This window comes from Hydra vulgaris, chromosome 12 (assembly GCF_038396675.1).
Source record: "Hydra vulgaris chromosome 12, alternate assembly HydraT2T_AEP".
In the NCBI taxonomy this organism is placed as follows: domain Eukaryota; kingdom Metazoa; phylum Cnidaria; class Hydrozoa; order Anthoathecata; family Hydridae; genus Hydra; species Hydra vulgaris.
In genome coordinates this window covers 5,529,961-5,539,652 of record NC_088931.1, presented here as the reverse complement: position 1 = coordinate 5,539,652, position 9,692 = coordinate 5,529,961, and the positions used below count along the sequence as shown (strand labels likewise).

Below are 9,692 nucleotides of genomic sequence, written 5' to 3'. Positions count from 1 at the left end.
GGCTTAGCACTTACATCTTAGGAAATAGTTTAAAAATAAATAATCTTATTTAGTTGTTACTAAACTTGTTTTTCCTTGTTTTGGGCTTATTTAAATTAATTAAAAACATTGTTTTAAACTCTTGTTTTAAACAAGAGTTGGTTTGTTAATTGAATGAACAAATTTAATTTAATTTTAATTAGATAAGCACAAAACACGGAATAAGAAATCAGTAACAAAATTAAAACGCAACTAAATAAGATTTAAATTATTTCCTAAGATGTAAGTGCTGAGCCATAACATAGACCTATGAAAATATAAATAAATTAAAGATGTGTGATTCAATTGTAATAAACAAAAAATTGAAATATAAAAAATATTTCAGAAATAAAAGAGTTGATAATAATAAATTATATTATTTAATCCTTTTTCATTTTTTTACGAATTTTATCTGATAATTTTAGTTAAAACCACATGATTTATCTTGTCAGTTAAAAATGCATTACATTCATTTATCCTTGATATTTTCGTTGCTGAGCTCTAATAACAACTACCTGTAGCTATAGAATACAAAACTATCATAAAAATTCAATAGATTTAACACATTCTTCTTTTGACAAAAGCAAAACAAATTTTTTCATCAATTATTTCAATTTTTACATCGTTTGATAAAATCATTTAAAATTATATTGCGCATTGTTTATTAACGCTTGTAACGAATACATTACGCTTGAAACTCGATACTTAAAACCACGCGCGAGTGCTACGATATCTATGATATTTAAGAGAGGTGGAAAAAGCAACAAGATTTTTGTAATCAAATAAAAGTACTGTTACATGTAGGTTACTGTTACCTTAAAAACTAAAAAAAAAGTGTTACCCTATAACTAAATATTGGAAACTTCTGAAGTGCTGAAACTTTGTATACTTAAAAACTACTTGATTTGAATGTCTTCCCTGGCCTTATTTTTTACAAATTGTCTGGACGTCCGGCGACCGGACGAATATCTTTTGTACTATTTGTCCGGCGATCGTACCACGTGATCGCCTTAAAAAGTGTAGTTTGCGTAGGGTAAATACGCCAATTAACGGCCATTACCCATTTACTGGCCACTTTTAAAAGCTTTTCTCATAAAAAACTATGACACAACTTGTCCTATATTATTATTTAAACTCAATGACTTCATTAAAACTTTGTAAATATCGCAATTTCAGGAAAGTTCTAGAAGGTTTTAGTCGCTAAAACTTAATGTCAAAAACATTATAAAAAATGTAACAATTTTACGCTTTGTTTTCTTAAATTCATACTTAAGAGTCTTTTTTTTGTTCGTTGCAGGTATTTGTGCCAGTCCATTCAGGAAGGAAAAAAAAGATAAATATCTTTTATACACTTTGAAACAAAAGTATTTAGTTGATGTTTCACATATAATGTTTTATTTGAATTAGATTAATCCTTTTCTAATAAACCATTTACTGGCTGGTTAATTAATCCGTTTACTGGCCATGGCCAATAAATGGTATCAGGTATAAAAATTTTTAGTTTCATATTTTTATATAGGATTTTCTCACACTTAGTTATTATTCATGTGTGAGAAAAGTTAAGATATTAACAAAATCCACATTCAAAATAATTTCTGATATTCTGAGTTCATTCTACTTTTAAAGTTACTTTCTGAGTTAATTATACTTTTAAAGTTACTTTAAAAGTAAAATACTCAATCATTTTAAAGTTAGTTTTAAAATCATTTTAAAGTTACTTATTTTTAAGTTACTTTAAAAGTAGAATGAACTCAGAAAGTTTTAGTTAATTATAATTATAGTTAATTATGTTTTGATAATGTTGATTCAATAAAAATACGCCATTAAAGTAAATATATGATTTTCCTCAAAGTATTTTATGAATGTATGTTTTTATTTTTTTATTTTTAATAGATAATAATATTATATGAAACCATGAAACCAGTTATTTCAACAAGGATAATAAAAAAACGCATGCTATGGACTGAGAATAACATGAAACTAGTAGTACATGCAGTTGCATCAGGTATGTCTCAACGGAAAGCAAGTGTTTCATATAAAGTTCCGCGATCGACTCTGCAAACTATAATCTCTGGAAAGTCCAAAATAGGAGCGAAACCAGGGAAAAAGCCAATGCTAGTTGACCTTGAAGAAAAACTAATTGTTTATGCTGGCAATCGTGCCTAAATGGGAATCGGTTATGGGAAAAAAACATTTATCACTTATGCTGCTAAGCTTGCTAAAAAACATAACATAAGTTTTAAAAATAATCGACCTAGTGAAAAGTGGTGGCAACTACTTAAAAAGAAACACAGTTGTGTTAGTCTTTGTTGTCCAGAAGCTACAGCTTCTATACAACACATGTGTATGGATAGGATAAAGGTTTTCAAATATTTTACTTCTTTAGAAGTTCTGATACAGAGTAAGAATTTACAGGACAAACCAGAATGTATGTGGAACATAGATGAAACAGGGATGCAGCTAGAGCATAAACCTAGACGTGTTGTTGCCAGGAAAGGTTCAAAATATATTCAGAGTTGAACAAGTGGCAACAAGGAAACAATTACTGTTATATGTTGCGTAAATGCAGCTGGTCAAGTCATACCACCTCATAAAATAGGGAAAGGAAAAAAATGTACGAACTTTTTATGGTTTTGATACCGAAAATGCTCCAAGAGAAGCAACAAGGAGTGTGTCTAAAAAGGGCTGGACAAAACGAGGTATTGCGGAGTTGTGGTTTGAGGAAACATTTCTTCCAAATATTGGCTCAGCAAGACCCCAGATTTTAATCCTAGATGGACATGACTCACACAATTTTGTTGAAATGATTGAGCTGGCTATTATAAACCAATTTGAAATTGTGGAGCTTCCAGCTCACACCAGCAACTGGTTGCAGCCTTGTGACAAAACAGTTTTTAAGTCATTGAAAACTGCCTATTCTGAGTAATGCTAAACAATGATGAATGACTACCCAGGTGTAGTAGTTTCGCATTCTAATTTTTGCGGTTTATTTTCAAAAGCGTGGAAATATGCTATGACTGACACAAATATACGCTCAGGATTTAGAGCTTGTGGAATTTATCTTTTTAATCCAGATGCTATTCCTAAAGAGGCATATATCCCAAACATTTTATATAGTAAAATTTCAGATGCTGTCCAAGGTCAAAATATATACAACATTTCAACAATAAACAACCTTCCATTATTGTCTGATCTATCAGAAAACAGCTTTGCGATAAACTCGCTGTCTTCTACCAAACTAGTAGGAAAAAATGAGTTTATTGATTTTTTAATTCAAGACAATGCTGTGCAATATTCAAATATTGTTACAGAACATAGCTATGTAAGAATCAAACCAGTACAAGACAATGAATTTATTGATTTTTCTGTTCAAGACAATACTCTGGGTTTGAATATTAATACTAATATATGTCTTGAAGAAGTAAAAGTAATTGAATCAACATTAGATTCAAATGATAAAAATTTTTTTTTTGCAAAACATTAACAGAGCTTCCATTTCCACTTGCTAATTCATCTTGTCCATCAGACAAAGATTCAGATGTTCTTACATATCTTCTCCACAGTCTTTTTTTGTTTGTTTAATTAAACAAACAAAAAAACACTCAAAAAACTCTAATTTAAAGTTTTTTATTCTGACCTCAGAGGAGGCTTATAATGCAAAGCTTGAAGATAGGGCTTCAAAGGTAGCTATTGAAAATAGAAAAGTTGAAAAACAAAAGATTTTGAAAGAAAAAAAAGAAAATTTTGCAAAAAAAAAGCTAGATCAACTTGAAGAAATTGACCAAGGTGAAAAAAGATGATATTTTATAAAAAAAATTTTTTAGGTATTTTTGTTCATGTTAATTCATCTTAATGAGTGTATAAATAAATTAATTGAACAAGTTTTCTTAATTTTATAACAAGCTTTTTATTATTTTTTTTAATTTTATGATAATAAATCACTTACAATGCCCTATTTAATCAAATACAGCCAACGGCCAATAAATGGTTAAGATGACTTAATATCTGGGTTATATATAATTTTATGTTATCTATAATCACAATAATTTTTACTTAAAATGTCAGAGCTTTTAACTTTCTAAAATTTTATATATGGTATCTAACATATACTTAAGTATTTTTCTGTAACGGGTGTTTCTTGTAAAAATGTGGCCAGTAATTGGCGTAAGTACCCTAATTTATTCGTCGCGTTAGTAACTCTAAAGATGGCGTCAGAATTTTATGTGATTTACTTCACTTAAAGAAATCCAGGATACTTTAAAGATACGTCAAAATTTCATGTGATTTACTTCACTTAAAGAAATCCAGGATACTTTAGTAAATTACATGAAAAAATATCATGTCCAATATTATAAAAGAAATAAAAGAACTACATCCGGTTTCAAAAAATATTTTCCATCAAAGAAACATCTTGATATTCCTGACTGCCTTACGTATGGAGAATTTGGATTCAACTGTATCCACGGTAGGTACGCGTAAATCTGGATTTTACAAGGTCTTTTTTTCGGCCAAATTCTATGACACGCTTTTTCAAGTTAGTTGAAAAGTTGCATGGTATGAACTTGTTTTGCTCTGTTATTTTTTAGAAATATGTATCAACAGAGATATTTTTTGAATACTAGAATTACGGAACTTTAATTTTACATGGATTTCTTTAAGTTAAAATTTTATTTATTATGAATTTATTGTTGTTAAAAATTTGCTTGTTTTTGGACATCAAGTATATATCGAAGGAATGCTGGTTCATTTTTCTAATATGTTCTCTCGACTTTAAAAACCTTTTTTCTTACTACCTGCCAAATTTCATTGAAAAAAAAGCATACTCAGGCACCTTAATAATATACTCCAATTAGGTAAAAATTTGCTTGTTTTTTGGACATCAAGTATATATCGAAGGAAAGCTGTTTCATCTTTCTAAAATATTCTCTCAACTTTAAAAACCTTTTTTCTTACTACTTGCCAAATTTCATTGAGAAAAAAGCATATTCAGACACCTTAATAATATACTCTGATTAGGTAAAGATTTGTTGTTGTTTGAACATCAAGTATATATCAAAGGAATGCTGGTTCATTTTTCTAGGGTATTCTCTCACCCTTAAAAACCTTTTTTCTTACTACCTGCCGAATTTCATTGAAAAAAAAGCATACTCAGACACCTAAATACTATAAACCAATTAGGTAAAGATGTGCTGTTGTTTGGACATCAAGTATATATTAAAGGAATGCTGGTTTATTTTTCTACTATATTCTCTCACTTTTAAAAACCTTTTTTCTTACTACCTGCCTTATTTCATTGGAAAAAAAAGCATACTCAGACACCTTAACATTATACTCCAATTAGATAACTGTTTTAAGCTTCAATAATGTGATACACTCGCATATAGATTAATTGTACTAAATTGTAGTATCATTATATTTACCATTATTTAAATATTTTAACTTTTTTTTCTCATATCAAAGGGCCAAAAACAAAGTTTTTGTATAACAGTGAATGCAAAAAGTATTTAACTGCTAATTTTGAATTGTCGCAAATAGGCATTGATTCTAATACAGAGTGTAATACAGTTTGTAGAACTGGACAGTTTTTTATTATTTACAAAAAATAGTGATTCTCAAAACATCTCAACAAGTCACTAAACATTTTGAGATAGAAACATGTGAAAATCAGGTTAAGAGTCTCATAAATAAATCATCGTATTGGGCTAGAAATTTTAACAGGGCTGAGGACAGTAAGTGTTTTTTTGAATTTTGCAATAGACCTGTTTTAAGCCATATATCAAGTTTGCCTCATATTTTATTAAAATTACGGTGAGCAGAATCATCACTTTAAATTAAATGAAAAGCATAAGTTAAGGCAACTCAAAACTAAGCATAATGCTGCTGTTTTGACAAGTAACAGGGTAATTGCTAGTTTGGAGAATGATTTGCTCCAGATTTAGGAGGAAAGAAGTGTAATTATGCCAGAAGATGAAAAAGCATATTTATTACAAATAAGAATAAGAATTTATAATATGCTGTTGAGTAATATACCAACAGGTAACATTCCATATCTTATGTGCAAAATAGGGCATTATATGGGTGTTATTTTTAATAATATTCCTCATCGAAGTACTGTTGAGCAAAGGGCTCATGAACATGGCAGTATTTCCGATTTGCAAGCAGCAGAGTGGGCTATGGATAATAATAATCTTACTCTTGAGTTTGATGCTACAACACAAGAAAGTGTCCACATTAATAGCATTAACTTAAAATCTAAAGATAAATGTCTTGTTATAGCTCTAGATCAGTTACCAGGAGGAACAGCATTCAATTATGAAAGTCATATATGAACTTCAATTGATTATATGGCATTTGTTTATTCAGATTTTTACCAAAGTAGCTTTGTTGAATGTCGTAACTCGATTATTGAAAATATATCTAGCACAATGTCAGACAGAGTTGCAGTCAACCATCTTACTATAAGCAAAGTTTGTTCAACCTGGGGCAAGAATTTGAATGAGCTGAACTGCCATTTGAACACATTTGAACTTCTTGACACAATTGCAGTTTCATGTCGCTCAGCATTACAGTCTCTTGAGAGTGAGAGTTGCTAATTATTCGGAAATGATTGTATGGCAGTTAAAATTATTTTAGCAATGAACAAAATGAGGTTTATAGACATCAAAGGTGATCTATGAAGTATTACTCCTAGATATCGTGGAAATTGGCTTCATAATCGTTTTCATACTTGTTTCATTTTTATGAAGCATTATAGTAAGTTTAAAGATTTCCTCACTGTTGGAACAGTAAAATGTAAAAGTTTGCTAGCAATTTTAAAATGGGCATTTTGTAATAAAACTGCAAAATGTGCGTGCTTGCATTGTTTGGAAAACTCCTTACTGAGTCTTAGATGAAAAAGTTTTATGTTTTAGCTGAGGATGCAACTTTTGATCATGTTTCTGGTATTCAGTTAGTGAAAAAAGTTTTGCTAATAACTACAAATTGTAAATTTAATCCAGCTGCTCAGTTTTGCAGAAGAACATATTTTTTGGGAATATTCTTGCACCTAACATTTAAAAATCATTTTATGCTTCATTGCTAACCACTAAAACTTGTATAAGCTTCATTGATAACCAGCTTTAAAAAATGACTTCTGCTTGTCTTGATGCTGTGCAAGTTGTCTTGAAGCGACAATATAAAAGGTATTTCTCACTTTCTATTACAGAGGCACTAAAGGAGGTAAGAGACGCAAAAGGGACTTGGTAGATAAATCTGTAAATTTGTAAATTTGTTTTTTTAAATGGTTTTTTACTAAATAAACACCATTTTTTATAATTTTTATTGAACTTATTTCATATTAAAAGTTTAAAAAATTAAATTTACCAGCTTCATCCACGTCATCACTGCCATCTGGCACCCAGACTGAAAACCAAAACCTCCTTGGTAAGTTTTTTACTGCGTTATAATTTTTAATTTTAATTTTTTGAACCCTCATTTAATTTTTTTTTTTTTAATATAGGCTTGTCTAGGAGTGATTTCTTGGTTTGGCGCCAAAGCCACCCTGGGCCTAAATCAAAAAGGGCCCAGAATGGAGGTAAAGACCTGCCTTATTTTAAATACAAACCTCCTGGTGGCAGAAGGGATGGCAGAGGGTTCAGGAATGTAGTTATTAACAACTATAAATTTACTTATTAATAAGTTTATATAGATTCACTTAGCTGAATCTATATACAGTTATTGATAGGTGTATGTATATATTTATTAAGTTGATACTTGTATATAATCCTTTTGTATATTAATTTTTGTATATAGTTGAGTTTGATTTTTTTAAGAAAAATATGTGTTTTTATATAAATACTATTTATTATTACAAAAAAATAATATTTAAGTTTTAACCCACCCTACCCAAGGTGTGAGAGGTGTAGAGCTTCCGAATAATACCCTCTTGCACCCTATCAAGACCCTTCGGGTGCACCCTCTAACCCCATATCAAGATTATTACAAAGTAATAATCTTGATATGGGGTTAGAGGGTGCGCTCGAAGCCAAAAGGACTTCTAGTCTATCAACCTAAAGTATCCAAATCATATTTTATGGTACCATGTTAGAATATGTTAAAAAATACAAATAAAAATTATAAATTTCAATTGAATAATTATATTTTCTTTAAAAAAATCTACATTTTTCAATATAATAAAGAGTTTTGTAGACGCCCCTCTAGCGCCATTCGTACACTCTTTGTAAATACGTATTAGCCTTTGTAAGACCTATCTTTTGATACCAAGTTGTATGTATTTCGATAAGAATTGACCAAGTTATTACGTTTTAAGTTTGAAAAAAACCTCAAATTTGATCACAGTTTTTTCAAGAAATCCATATATCAAAAATTCGGTACTCAAAATGCCATAACTTTTTGTATAATTGCTCAATTTTGACAATTTTTTCACCTTAAAAATACTGAATTAAAAACCTTTCTAATGATATATAACAATCTACTGTTTGATTAATTTAAAAATTTCATGTCAAGTACCTAAGGTTGGGAAGAAGGCTAAATCAACCGTTGTTACATGACTAAAGCAAAGGTACGCTTAACTTATTTAATTTTATATCTACTTTTATGTATTAAATTCATGTAAGAAAAAGAATAGAAAAAGTCTGTTTACTTTCATTCAACACGAACTCGTCAGCCTCAGATGAAAAATAGGAAAAATAGAATTAAAGCTATAGGATTTTAAAAGTTCTATATAAAAAGTTAAACAGACTTCTAGAAAGAAATCAATATTATAAAGGTAAGTCAATTGATTATGTCACAACTAAAAACAATAAAACTTTTTTCGATATATAACCTAATTTTGAACTCTGGTAAATCAGTAATGTAACATAGCAGATCATAAATTTGAACTTTCTATATCGATGGTCAAAAGCACAAAGGGAATACGTCCACAAACCATTGTTTTAAGAAATCTGAACTTGAAAGTTTGATAATCTATAAAAATTAATGATATTTTTAAATTGTCATGATTTTTAACTCAATGCATTCTTCAATTAATTATTTAAACTATTTTATTTTCATCTGTTTTACATACTTTAATACAATATATGTTAATTTTACAACCTGTGTGGACATATTACCATTGTGCACAAATGAAGTCCAAGATATGGACATATTCCCTGTGTGCACCATACATTTTATATAACTACAAAGAAACTAATCTTCCATTTGATATCAAATTCTCTTTGATAATAGAATAAAATGACATGTCTCACAATTTATTAGATTGGCATTACGTTGGCATAAACACTAATTTACCAAGTGTGATCACAAATAATTTTTTGCGTGTGAACCACGCAAAATAATTATTTGTGATCACACTTGGTAAATTCTCGAATTTATTCGGTTAAATTTTAAGCTATATGTTCCGTCTCAATACATTCGAGAAAAGGAACATTCAGCGTATTCTACAATCCTATCTAACAGTTACCCTCAATTACCTTCCCAACAATACTTATAGTATGTGTTGCAGATATAACAATGGGCACAACGGTTACATCGGTGCTCCACATTCTGGCAACTTCTAATTTTAGTGGATGAGGGCAATTCATATGAAAATATAATTATCTATGTTGATTATATTTCTTTCAGTCAGAGTATTGAAATATAGCACAAGGTAACAAGGAAATTAATAATAAAGGAAA

At 29.4% G+C, this 9,692-nt stretch overlaps 1 long non-coding RNA gene across 1 annotated transcript; it reads left to right on the top strand.

The window, feature by feature from the left end:
• The first annotated feature begins 4,522 nt into the window (after nt 1-4,522).
• Nucleotides 4,523-7,852, top strand: LOC136087798 (uncharacterized). Its single transcript, XR_010642079.1, has 2 exons — nt 4,523-7,440; nt 7,517-7,852. It is a non-coding gene; the product is annotated as an uncharacterized LOC136087798 (long non-coding RNA).
• The last annotated feature ends 1,840 nt before the right edge of the window (nt 7,853-9,692 follow it).